This window comes from Vulpes lagopus, chromosome 7 (genome assembly GCF_018345385.1).
Source record: "Vulpes lagopus strain Blue_001 chromosome 7, ASM1834538v1, whole genome shotgun sequence".
NCBI classification, from domain to species: domain Eukaryota; kingdom Metazoa; phylum Chordata; class Mammalia; order Carnivora; family Canidae; genus Vulpes; species Vulpes lagopus.
The window spans coordinates 57,292,131-57,305,979 of record NC_054830.1 but is presented as its reverse complement, the minus strand read 5'-3'; the positions used below and the strand labels follow the sequence as shown (position 1 = coordinate 57,305,979).

Below are 13,849 nucleotides of genomic sequence, written 5' to 3'. Positions count from 1 at the left end.
TGCAGCAGTCCTCGTGGCATCGCCAACGGGTCTAAGACGGCCTGAGGTAAGCTGCTGACATAGATACTGGTCTGTGGAGCCGTGATCTGCCTACCTGCTGTGTCTGCCACCAGACCCACAGGGAGGCTGGGAGGTATGAGGATGGACTTTTAAGGTCAGGTGAGCAGGTCAGCTTGAAGCTTCTGGTGTGATACGGGTAGCTCTGTTGCATCTCTCAGTTGCCTCCATTAACACTGGCTGCCCCCAACCAGGACAGTCTATGGGTGCTAGACTCCAGCCTCCCTTTGGTAAAGCCAGCGTATCCTCTGAGCACCTGTTACACCAAGTCATGATGGAAATGTGAGGTTGTAAGCTCCTGATTTCAGGCTTTTTTCCAAAAGTTTTTTTTTCTATCAAAGAGTACATTGAGCCCAGGTGCAGGGACAATAGGTCTGAATTCTTATAGTCACCCAGGAGGACATGGTATCATTCTCTGAGTCCATCAGTCTCAGAATGGTATACAGCCAGAGTATATTCCTGAGCAGCTTGGTAGCTCACCATCTAATAGCAAAGAGTGCCTCATGGCCAGAATTTTGGACATTGTGTGAAGGCAGTTCAAGCTTGGGTAAAAATTGGCAAGAAAAAGGAAAAGACCTATCTACCCCTTGGGTCCCTCCCAAATGGAGGTTTTGCGTGTAGCATTATGCAGTAGTACGCTCGACTACTCCTGTCGTCCCCGGGTCAAGCCCCAGCCTGTAGCCAGGCACTGACTGTTATTGAGGCATGGGAGCCAGCTGGCCACACCTTCCCAGTCTGCCAAACTTCTCTCCTTAGTCCTCAGCATCTGTGAATTGAGTGACATCATGAATGGCCACACCTGATTGAGGCCTCTTGTGGCAGACAGGTGTCTACATGGACACCCACCCATATGTGTATCAGGGAACATTTGGCTTTTGAATGTCTGTGCATAGAGAAGATGGGACTTCCCAGCCCTGAAGTCATTTTGACATAGAGAACACCAAAGTGCAGCATACTCAGCTTGAAATTCTGGCTGTGCCATTTAGGAGTTTGTAGGACACTGTGAACCTTACTCTGAAGGAGAATTCTCCACTAATAGGGAAATTTGAGGAAAAGTGAACTGAAGGAGCCTTTTGTTGGACAGCTGCCTGGGCCACCTTTTGTCACAAGAGACAATGTAGCTTAGTAGAAAGAGCCAGCTTTGGAGACAGACCTGGGTTCAAATTCCAGCTCCACCACTTGCTAGCTGTGTGTTCTTGATGTAATGAACATACCTTGAGGGAACCATGCAGCTGGAGGCCACAACTGTACTGTCCCCACCCCATTTCCCCCTTCCTCAACGAAGTTCTGATGAGTCCCTCATTAGTTCTAATGAGCACTCCAGCTTCTTACTGTGGCCTCCTTGGCCACAGTGGCTAGCCAAGGTATTTTTAAAATAATATATTTTTAATTGAGGTATAAAAATAAATGCACAGGTGTTAACAGTTCGACACATTTTTTACATAGGTATAATCTCTACCTGGATTGAGATAGAAATGATTTCTAGCATCACATAAAGTTCCCTTGGGGCCTCTCTTAAACTCCCCAAACATCACCACTACTCTCTTGACTTCTGCCATCATGAATTGGCTTGCCTGTTCTTGCACTTTGTATACATGAAGGTGTACAGTATGTTTTTTTCTTTGTGGCTTCTCTGGCTGCACATTATGTTTGTGAGGTTCATCCATACTCTATCTAGCAGGAGTTTTTCCTTTTCCATTGCCATGTAGCATTTCATTCTCAGAACATGCCACGGTTTATTGAGTCAGCCTACATGATGGATGTTTAGGTTGTTTCCAGCTTGGGACTTTTAGGAATAATACTATTGTGAATATTTTTGTACATATGTTTTGGTAGACATACGCATTTGTTTCTGTTGAGTATTTACCTGGAAGTGGAATTGCCAGTTTTCTCCAGTGGTTGTTATCAATTTACTTTATCCCAATAACGCATGATGGTTCCAGTTACCCCACACCTTCACCCTTATTTCTAATTGTCATTTGCTTGAGTTTGAACTGTTCTGGTAGAGAACATTTGCATTTCCTGATGATTGTTGAAGCTTAGTACCTTTCCAAATGTTTATTGGCCATTTAGATATCTTTTTTTGTGAAGTGTTGGTTCAAATTTTTTTTTGCTCATTTAAAATAATTTGGATTGTCTTTTTTTTTTTTTTTTTTGGATTGTCTTTTTTAAATCAATTTGCATTATGTCTGTTGAATTGCGTCCTTTGTTGAAAATACATAATCCAAATACCTTCTCCCAGTCTGGGCCTGCCTCTTCAATCTCTTAATAATCTCTTTTGTTAAGTCCCTTTTGTCAACCTTTTCTTTGCATTTAGTGCTTTTTGTTTCCTATTTAGAATTTCTTTGCCTGTACTGTGGCCATGAAGCTAGTTTCCACTGTCTACTGTTTTCTTCTAGAAGCACTTTAGAAAACAACAGCTTTATGTAGATATAATTCACATACCATAAAATCCACCCTTTTAAAAGGTGTACAATTCATTGTATTTAGTATATTCATAGAATTTCGCAATAATCACCACTAATTCCAGAACATTTTCACACCATCCCAGATACCCCATACCCATTAGTAGTAACTCCCTATTCCCTCCCAGCCTCCAGCCCCTGCAAACCATACATCTATTTTCAGTATCTATGGATTTGCCTATTTTGGACATTTAATGCAAATAGCGGTATAAAATACATGGCCTTTGGGTCTGCCTTCTTTCACTGAAGATAATCTTTTCAAAGTTCATCTATATTGTATGTAGCAGGTATCAGTGCTTCATTCCTCTTTTATGGCTGAATAATATTCCATTGTACTGCTATACACTATTTTATTTATCCATTCATTGTTGTTTCCACTATCTGGTTATTAGGAATAATGTTTATAAAATTCATAAATAAGTTCTATTGGACATATGCTTTCAAATGTCTTGTATAGCTATTTTTTAGTAGAATTATTCCCTTATGTGGTAACTCTTAACTTTAATATTTTGAGAAACTACCAGACTGTTTTCGAAAGTAGCTGCACCATTTCACATTCCCACCAATAATGTATGAGGGTTCCAGTTTCTCCACATTCTTGTCAATGCTTGTTATTGTCCATTCTTTTGATTATAACTATCCTAGTGGGTGTTGTGGTTTTGATTTGTATTACTCTAATGATTAGTGATGTTGAGCATCCTTTTTTAAATTTTTTTTTTTTATTTTTTATTTATGATAGTCATAGAGAGAGAGAGAGGCAGAGACACAGGCGGAGGGAGAAGCAGGCTCCATGTACCGGGAGCCTGATGTGGGATTCGATCCCGGGTCTCCAGGATCGCGCCCTGGGCCAAAGGCAGGCGCCAAACCGCTGCGCCACCCAGGGATCCCCGAGCATCCTTTTTTAAAAATTTATTTATTTATTTGAGGGAGAGAGAGAGAGCATGTGAGCACCAGCAAGTGGGGGAAGGATCAGAGGGAGAGAATCCTGAAGCAGCGGGGAGCCAAACACCAAGCATAATCCTAAGACCCTGAGATCATGAAATGAGCCAAAACCAAGAGTTGGTCACTTAACCAACTATGCCCCTCAGGTTCCCCGAGCATCTTTTTATGTAGTTATTGGCCATTCATATATGTTCTTTGAAGAAATATCTATTTGAATCCTTTGCTGGATTTGTTTTGGGATTGGGTTATTTGCCTTCTTCATTTTTGAGTTGTAAGAGTTCTTTATATATTCTGGATATAATACCTTGTGAGAGAAATGATTTGCAAATATTTTCACCCATGCTGTGTGTGTGTTTTCTCCTTCTTGATGATGTCCTTTGAAATACAAAAGTTTTAAGTTTTGATGAAGTTCAGCTTATCTATTTTTTTCTTTGGTTACTTGTGCTTTTGGTGTCATATCTAAGAATCCATTGCTAAATTCAAAGTCATGAAGATTTATCCTGATGCTTTTTTCTTCTAAGGGTTTTGTCGTTTTAACTTTTTTTTTTAAGATTTTATTTATTTATTCATGAGAGACGAGAGAGAGAGAGAGAGAGAGAGAGAGAGAGAGAGAGGCACAGGCACAGGCAGAGGGAGAAGCAGGCTCCATGCAGGGAGCCGGACGTGGGACTCGATTCTGGGACTCAAGGATCAGGACCTGGGCTGAAGATAGCACTAAAGCACTGAGCCACCGGGGTTGCCCAGTTTTAACTCTTAAATTTAGGTCCTTGATCTCTTTTGAGTTAATTTTTGTACATGGTGTGAGGTTGGAGTCCACCTTCTTTCTTTGGCATTTGGACATCCACTTGTACTAGCATCATCTCTTTTCTCATTGTGTAGTCTTTATACTCTTGTTGAAATCAATGGACTATAAATACAGAGTTTATTTCTGGACTCTGAATTCAGTTCCATTAATTTACGTGAGTATCCTTATGTCAGTACCACACTGTCTTGATTACTGAGCTTTGTAGTAGGTTTTGAAATCAAGAGGTATGAATCTTCTAGTTTTGTTCTTTTTCCTGACAATTTTGACTATTTAGGGGGGAGTCCCTTGAGATTCTATATGAATTTTAGGATGTATTTTTCTATTTATGCAACAGGGAAAAGGCAGCTGAAATTTTGATAGGGATTGCACTGGTACTATATTTCAATTTTTTAACAAAATCTTTTTCATTTAGGTCTCTGATCCAATGTGAATTAAATTTTGTATGAGGTATCAGGTAGGGATATCCATTTATTAAAAAGATCATTCTTTCCTCACTGGATTTCAGGAGGACTTTTGTCATTAATCAGTTGACTGTATATTCAAGGGCTGTTTTCTGGGTCCATTCAGTTCAGTTGGCCTGTGTTTCTTTTCTTGTGCTAATAAAACTCTTTGTTAATTATTGTTGCTCTATAGTGTGTCTGATTACCTCATGCATTACTCTTCCAGTTTCGCTGCTTTCAAGATTACCTTGGCTTTTCCAGGCTCTTTGCATTTCGGTATCAATTTTAGAATCAGTTTGTTAGATTAATATCTATCTATAGATTAATTTGGAGAGAACTGATATATTTACATTCCTGAGTCTTACACTCTCTTTATTTCCCCTCCCCCTTCCTCCTCTTTCCCGCCTAGCCTTTCCCACCCCATCCTTCCCACCCCATCCTTCCCATATATATCTATTTGCTTGGGCTGTCTCAGTAGTGTTTTATAGATTTCTGTGCTGTGTAGTGGTCTTACATATTTTTTGTTAGCTTTATATCTTTTTGCTACCTTTATATATTTTTTGAATGCTAATGGACATGGTATTGCTTTTCATTTTATTTTACTAATTTTTAATCTATTGTTATTATATGGAAATACAATTGATTTTTATGTAATTTTAAAACTTTGTGTCCTGCAGCTTTGATAAATTCACTTATTAGATCATGAATTGTGTAGTTTCCTTACACAGTCTTGTTGTCTGTGTGTTGCGGCAATTTCATTTTTCCTACCCACTCCACAGAGTGGAATTTTTAAAGATTTATTTTCTTGTCCTGTTGCACAAGCTGGACCTCTACTACAATTTAGAATAGAAATTATTATAGTGGGTGTTCTCTTAATTTTGGACTTAGGAGGCAGATGATCAATATTTCATTATTAAGTGTGATGTTAGTGATAGGTTTTTATAGATATTCTTTGTCAGATTTCTTTGCCTAAGTTTCTGAGCTTTTATCATGAGTGCCTGTTGAATTTTATTAGTTACTTTTCTGAGTCTCTTGACGACTGTGTTTTTTTCTCCTTTATTCCATAATGTGGTGAATTATAATCAATTTTTTTACAGTTAAGATTATTGAGGTATAATTTACATATAGTAAAATTTATCCTTATTGTATATATTTCTGTGAGTTTTGGTACATGTATAGCATTATGTTTAGGTTTTCTTTTTTTTTTTTTTTTTTTTTTAATTAACTTTTATTGGTGTTTAATTTACCAACATACAGAAAAACACCCAGTGCTCATCCCGTCAAGTGTCCACCTCAGTGCCCGTCACCCATTCCCCTCCAACACCCGCCCTCCTCCCCTTCCACCACCCCTAGTTCGTTTCCCCGAGTTAGGAGTCTTTATGTTCTGTCTCCCTTCCTGCTATTTCCCAACATTTCTTTTCCCTTCCTTTATATTCCCTTTCACTATTATTCATATTCCCCAAATGAATGAGAACATACACTGTTTGTCCTTCTCCGATTGACTTATTTCACTCAGCATAATACCCTCCAGTTCCATCCACGTTGAAGCAAATGGTGGGTATTTGTCGTTTCTAATTGCTGAGTAATATTCCATTGTATACATAAACCACATCTTCTTTATCCATTCATCTTTCGATGGACACCGAGGCTCCTTCCACAGTTTGGCTATTGTGGCCATTGCTGATAGAAACATCGGGGTGCAGGTGTCCCGACGTTTCATTGCATCTGAATCTTTGGGGTAAATCCCCAACAGTGCAATTGCTGGGTCGTAGGGCAGGTCTATTTTTAACTCTTTGAGGAACCTCCACACAGTTTTCCAGAGTGGCTGCACCAGTTCACATTCCCACCAACAGTGTAAGAGGGTTCCCTTTTCTCCGCATCCTCTCCAACATTTGTTGTTTCCTGCCTTGTTAATTTTCCCCATTCTCACTGGTGTGAGGTGGTATCTCATTGTGGTTTTGATTTATATTTCCCTGATGGCAAGTGATGCAGAGCATTTTCTCATGTGCATGTTGGCCATGTCCATGTCTTCCTCTGTGAGATTTCTCTTCATGTCTTTTGCCCATTTCATGATTGGATTGTTTGTTTCTTTGGTGTTGAGTTTAATAAGTTCTTTATAGATTTTGGAAACTAGCCCTTTATCTGATATGTCATTTGCAAATATCTTCTCCCATTCTGTAGGTTGTCTTTTAGTTTTGTTGACTGTATCCTTTGCTGTGCAAAAGCTTCTTATCTTGATGAAGTCCCAATAGATCATTTTTGCTTTTGTTTCTTTTGCCTTCGTGGATGTATCTTGCAAGAAGTTACTGTGGCCAAGTTCAAAAAGGGTGTTGCCTGTGTTCTCCTCTAGGATTTTGATGGAATCTTGTCTCACATTTAGATCTCTCATCCATTTTGAGTTTGTCTTTGTGTATGGTGAAAGAGAGTGGTCCAGTTTCATTCTTCTGCATGTGGATGTCCAATTTTCCCAGCACCATTTATTGAAGAGACTGTCTTTCTTCCAATGGATAGTCTTTCCTCCTTTATCGAATATTAGATGGCCGTACATTTCAGGGTCCACTTCTGGGTTCTCTATTCTGTTCCATTGATCTATGTGTCTGTTTTTGTGCCAGTACCACACTGTCTTGATGACCACAGCTTTGTAATACAACCTGAAATCTGGCATTGTGATGCCCCCAGCTAAGGTTTTCTTTTTTAAAATTCCCCTGGCTATTCGGGGTCTTTTCTGATTCCACACAAATCTTAAAATAATTTGTTCTAACTCTCTGAAGAAAGTCCATGGTATTTTGATAGGGATTGCATTAAACGTATAAATTGCCCTGGGTAACATTGACATTTTTACAATATTAATTCTGCCAATCCATGAGCATGGAATATTTTTCCATCTCTTTGTGTCTTCCTCAATTTCTTTCAGAAGTGTTCTATAGTTTTTAGGGTATAGATCTTTTACCTCTTTGGTTAGGTTTATTCCTAAGTATCTTATGCTTTTGGGTGCAATTGTAAATGGGATTGACTCCTTAATTTCTCTTTCTTCAGTCTCATTGTTAGTGTATAGAAATGCCATTGATTTCTGGGCATTGATTTTGTATCCTGCCACGCTACCAAATTGCTGTATGAGTTCTAGCAATCTGGGGGTGGAGGCTTTTGGGTTTTCTATGTAGAGTATCATGTCATCGGCGAAGAGGGAGAGTTTGACTTCTTCTTTGCCAATTTGAATGCCTTTAATGTCTTTTTGTTGTCTGATTGCTGAGGCGAGGACTTCCAGAACTATGTTGAACAGCAGTGGTGAGAGTGGACATCCCTGTCTTGTTCCTGATCTTAGGGGAAAGGCTCCCAGTGCTTCCCCATTGAGAATGATATTTGCTGTGGGCTTTTCGTAGATGGCTTTTAAGATGTCGAGGAAAGTTCCCTCTATCCCAACACTCTGAAGGGTTTTGATCAGGAATGGATGCTGTATTTTGTCAAATGCTTTCTCTGCATCTAATGAGAGTATCATATGGTTCTTGGTTTTTCTCTTGCTGATATGATGAATCACATTGATGGTTTTACGAGTGTTGAACCAGCCTTGTGTCCCAGGGATAAATCCTACTTGGTCATGGTGAATAATTTTCTTAATGTGTTGTTGGATCCTATTAGCTAGTATCTTGTTGAGAATTTTTGCATCCATGTTCATCAGGGATATTGGTCTGTAATTCTCCTTTTTGGTGGGGTCTTTGTCTGGTTTTGGAATTAAGGTGATGCTGGCCTCATAGAACGAATTTGGAAGTACTCCATCTCTTTCTATCTTTCCAAACAGCTTTAGTAGAATAGGTATGATTTCTTCTTTAAACGTTTGATAGAATTCCCCTGGGAAGCCATCTGGCCCTGGACTCTTGTGTCTTGGGAGGTTTTTGATGACTGCTTCAATTTCCTCCCTGGTTATTGGCCTGTTCAGGTTTTCTATTTCTTCCTGCTCCAGTTTTGGTAGTTTGTGGCTTTCCAGGAATGCGTCCATTTCTTCTAGATTTCCTAATTTATTGGCGTACAGCTGTTCATAATATGTTTTTAAAATCGTTTGTATTTCCTTGGTGTTGGTAGTGATGTCCCCTTTCTCATTCATGATTTTATTAATTTGAGTCTTCTCTCTCTTCTTTTTAATAAGGTTGGCTAATGGTTTATCTATCTTATTAATTCTTTCAAAGAACCAACTCCTGGTTCTGTTGATCTGTTCCACAGTTCTTTTGGTCTCGATATCATTGAGTTCTGCTCGAATTTTAATTAACTCTCTTCTTCTGCTGGGGGTGGGGTCTATTTGTTGCTTTTTCTCTAGTTCCTTTATGTGTAAGGTGAGCTTTTGAATTTGAGATCTTTCCAGTTTTTGAATGTATGCTTGTATTGCGATGTATTTCCCCCTCAGGACTGCTTTTGCTGCATCCCAAAGATTTTGAACGGTTGTATCTAAAAATATGGAACGCTTCACGAATTTGCGTGTCATCCTTGCGCAGGGGCCATGCTAATCTTCTCTGTATCGTTCCAATTTTAGTATATGTGCTGCCGAAGCGAGCACAGGTTTTCTATATGTATTAAAAATTGTACCTTCAGGGCAGCCCAGGTGGCTCAGCGGTTTAGCGCTGCCTTCAGCCCAGGGCATGATCCCGGGTCTCCGGGATTGAATCCCACATCAGGCTCCCTGCATGGAGCCTGCTTCTCTTTCTGCCTATGTCTCTGCCTCTCTCTATCTCTCTCTGTGTCTCTCATGAATAAATAAATAGAATATTTAAAAACAAAATTGTGTCTTCATAATGATGATATGAAGAAGGCATCCTTATAACTTGGGTTTAGGTAGGGAAACTGAGACCCAGAGAGATAGCTTGTCATTTATCCAGGGCCTTATATCTGGTAAATAAAAAATAGAGACTCAGAACCATGTCTTCTGACTCCTAAACAGACGTCTGTCACCATTGACAATAGCAATCCACTAGGAAGGCCTCTTCCAGGGTGTGGGTACAGCTCCACTCCCACCCTGGGGCCAGTTTTTGCAGAAGTGGTAGGACAGGATCCAGCCGGTGACTGCCTTGGTGAGAGAAGCCGGTAGTTCTTGGTGCTCCATGGGAAGGACACCTGGACTTCAGGGATTAGGGAAGGTTTCCCAGAGGCAATGAGACTTGAACGGTAAGTGGGGTTAACAGGTGTTAGGAGGAAGGAACCAATGGGGAAGAGGATACAGTGTCCCAGGAGATGTGGGAGAAATAGAGGAACCAGATGAGACTGAAGGCTTTTATGCAGGGAAAAAACATGATCAGATTTGTGTTTTGAGATGAGTTTTGCTTCGGTGTGAGGACTGACCCAGAGTGGAGCCAGGCTGAAGGAAGGCTTTCCTTGGGTATGGACTTTGAGGATCCCTCCCTTTCCCCTGAGGAAGATGTCACTCTCATCTGGGATTTTCACCACTCTTCGTCACTTGTCCTTTTGTCTCCTCTGCTACGGTCCTCCTCTCCTTCCCACCTTAAAAGTTGGACCCCCAGCCTCTTCTCTTTTCAGCCTTTGTGGTTTCCCTGAAAATGTCATGTCTTCCCCGGGGTTTCATTTGTCCCATGTAAACAGATGACTTCCCTCAGCTCTAGCCAACATAACCAGTACTCCACTTGACCTCTCCTTTGAGATGCTCATGGGTCCCTAAAACTCAGAGGTTGGCCTATTCTCTGTAATACCCCACCCCATGCCCCTCTGACCTTGCTGGGATAAAGGCTTATTCTTTCTTTACTGTCTGGGCTTAGTTAGCAGCATCATCATTCATGTATTTACATTCCTGCTCAAAGCCCCTTCTTCCCTAACTTTGCACCAAGTGTGACTGGCACATGATAGGCCCAATAAGTACTTGGGAACTTTTGTTGGAAGACTTTTATCCTCTGACTCCAAGGGGTAGTCCAGTGCCTGATACCTCAGGTATACTCAGTAGATGTTAGGGATGGTAATAATAGCAAGCTTACCTGTTGAAGACCTACTGTATGCTGCTCACAGTACTTGTTGTCCCTTGGCTCACAGATGGAGGAAAGAAAATGGAGGAGCCTCTGCAAAGAGTATTTAAGGCTTTGATCTAGAAGGAATAGAAGAAGGGAACAAATGTCGAGCACCTGCTGTGTGCCAGGTGTCCATCATCTCACTGAACCCAGCAGCAGCACCACCAGTGGGAGTTAGCAGCCCCCACTTCCCACCCCAAGTTCCACCCAGGACAGTCTAAGCTCTGATAGGTTATGTAACTTGCCTGAGATTATACAACCAGTACCCGAGGCTGGATTTGAACTTTTTGTTACACTCTGCCTATCTGGTGAATGAAATTGAATGAATGAGCAATTAGCTATTTATCTGCCATTCTTATTAGCTAAACTGTGAGCTTGAAAGCAGGGAATGTGTTTTATACTTTGGGGTCTGGCACAGAGTACATACTTACGGCATGGCGATGGAATGAATGGCAGGAAAAGGTGAGGAGAATGCTGAACTAGGAATCGAGTCTGCCTTCCCCTTTCCTGTGCCCCAGTAAGTCACTCATTAAGACACTGCCTCCTTTCCTCTTAAGTCAGCTAAAGAGGGAGAACACCTTTTGCCTCCAGCCCCTGATAGATAGGCGAGTTAATTAGATAAGTTGGCAAAGCTTCCTGACCACTCAGCACGGCAGTGTGTGAATTTGGGGTCTCCTGTCTGGTGTGCTGGGCTGAGCTCACAGCCTCACTCCCCATGGGCAGCAGCAGTAGCTACTGAGCTGTAGAGCTGGGCAGGAGCCACAGTTCAGTCCATGCGTGTTGGCTTACATGGAGGTACGCCAATTCCCAAGGTGGACTGAGAAGCCAGGACAAGGGAGAAGCTTAAGGTATCAGGTCCAGAGACAGAGCTGCTTCCTTCTCCTTCTCTCTCACTGAATTCTCCTTCATCGGAGAAACACTTGGATTGCCAGGAAGCTTCTCTATCCTAGAGCATCTTGATGACTCTCTTCCCCAAGGGAATTCTTATTGCTGATGCCTCCCCCCTGGTAATTTCTCAGCTATACCAAGAGCTTAGGCCTGATCACCTCTGGAGGCCTCAGCTCTTGGTCCCTGCTGGGTTCAAGGGGAAGGGGCTGGTGTGAAGTTTGGGTACAGGTCCTCACTACACTGGCACAGCCTCTGGTGCCTTTCTCCCTGTAAAAGTTGCTTGTCCCTTTCCACTGGCTGTGGTGTCCTCCACATACCTGCCATTTGTCCTAACTTGGGGTGCCTGAGCCCCTGATATCAACTAGGATTCTTTGTTTGGAAACCATAGATAATGGTTCTACCCAACTTGAAGTGTGGGTGTTAGAAGGATACTGGTGGGCAGCTGGGGAATCAGGCCTGGATAGAGGCTGCTGGGGGTTTGGGAAGCAGAGACTCCTGTGTAGCAGGCCCATCCTGGTGGATGGGACAGGATCCTACCATCCTAACCTCCACTCTGTAGGTGCTTCTGCTCAGGATTGTTCTTACCTGAATCACATGTTCTCTTTGGCAAGAAGAGGGGAAGTTCTGTCTGGGAGAGGATGTGGACAGTCAGAACCATGTTCATGTCTGCTGTAGCCCCTCCAGTCCGGGCCTTGCCTGGCTGGCAGGAGAGGCTCCCCAAGAAGCCTTACCCAATGATTTCCCCTCTGTCTTCTGAGCCCCCCGCAAATGTACCTGTCAGCCATATCCCCTCTTTCCTTCCAGAGATTGATTGTGTTCTCCTTTGTGTCTTGATCAGTCTAGCTAGGGACTCATCAATTTCGTTGATCTTTCCAAAAAAAACAACTTTTGACTTTGTTGATTTTCTTCTACTTTTTGCTTTCTATTTCATCGATTCACACTCCTATTTATATGATTTCCTTTCTTCTACTTACTTTGGGTTTAAAGTAAGCTTCTTGAAGTGGAGCTGCACATCACAGATTCAGTGCATCTCCTTCTCTAATGTTGGTGTTAAAGCTGCTGTGTCTCCTGGTGACCGTTTTTACTGCCTATGGCAGTTTTGCCTCACATGTGTGTAGTTCAGGAGTTACCCAGAGAAGTGGGCAGAACTTATATGCAAGATTTGGGTGTCTCCTCCTGGCCTATCTTCCTTCACTCTCTGGAACTCAGATTTCTGCTTTCCTCCTCTATTCCTAGGCTCCCGAGATGGCACCAAGTGGGAGCTGCTCTTAGGTAAAACCCATTAAAAACAGTGATCTCTCAGTACCATTTCCTCCTCCTATGTGCTGCCTCTCCTTGAACTCCTGCTTGTGTGTGGCTCTTCTCCAGGGTTTCAGACAGTTACTTTTTATATCTTGTCCAAGAGTTATCATTCGTTTTCTGCAGGATAGGTGGCCTAGTAGGCTCATGGTGTCGGGGGTGGAACTCCTCCTGTTTGTGCCAGTTTTCATCGCACTGCCTGTGTCACAGACCAGTGACGCCACTAGGGTGTGAAGATTGGAAGAAGGGCTGTGGATGTTGCACCTTCTCAGTGCCTTTGGTCCCTCCAAGGGTCTGCCCCAGCCATGGGCTCTCCGTGCTGCAGCTTCCGTGCTGCCTGTATACTGAAGGCCAGGCCCCCTCCCCTATGTTGCTGGCTGAGGTCTTGGCCAACCCACACACCCAGCTGGCTCCTGGATGCCTCTCACTGGAGACCGCATACACACAGCTCGTTCAGAATGGAACTCACCATGCTTCTCACCAACTGCTCTTGCTTCTCTTTGGTATAGACACATTCTCCTCTCCCCTAATCTCTCTTCAAAGGAAGCCTTGTTCCAACCACAGTGTGATTTCTGGCCTCATCCTCTTGTCTAAACCACAAATCATCTGCATGGCCTTTTGACCCTGTGCCCTCCCTCTGCAGTCTCCTCATAGCACTACCTGACATGGGACCTTGAGGAGAGGCCATCTAGAGTAGGGATACACCTCATTACAACTCCTTAGTTCCTCTCCACAACCGAGATCCTTTCCGTAGCATCTGGGGCCCTTTGGGCTCTGGACTTGCCAGTCTCTACTAGCTCTATTCCCCATCACTCCTCCTCACTCTTGTCTGGGCTCCAGCCAAGCGGCACCCTTGCTCACATGACAGTTCTTTCATGTGCCCATGCCTGCTTTTGTGCTGTGTGGCATATATTTGGCCTGCTTCTCTGTCTGTTGGACTCTGTCTTCAGCTAC

General features: G+C 42.5%; 1 protein-coding gene and 1 non-coding gene across 2 annotated transcripts in view; one reads left to right on the top strand and one right to left on the bottom strand.

The window, feature by feature from the left end:
* CHCHD6 (coiled-coil-helix-coiled-coil-helix domain containing 6) overlaps nucleotides 1-13,849 on the top strand; it is a 257,547-nt gene that overhangs the window by 103,928 nt on the left and 139,770 nt on the right. The gene's annotated exons all lie outside the window — the stretch shown is intronic.
* Nucleotides 9,149-9,255, bottom strand: LOC121496419. The gene has a single exon (XR_005989225.1). It is a non-coding gene; the product is annotated as a U6 spliceosomal RNA (small nuclear RNA).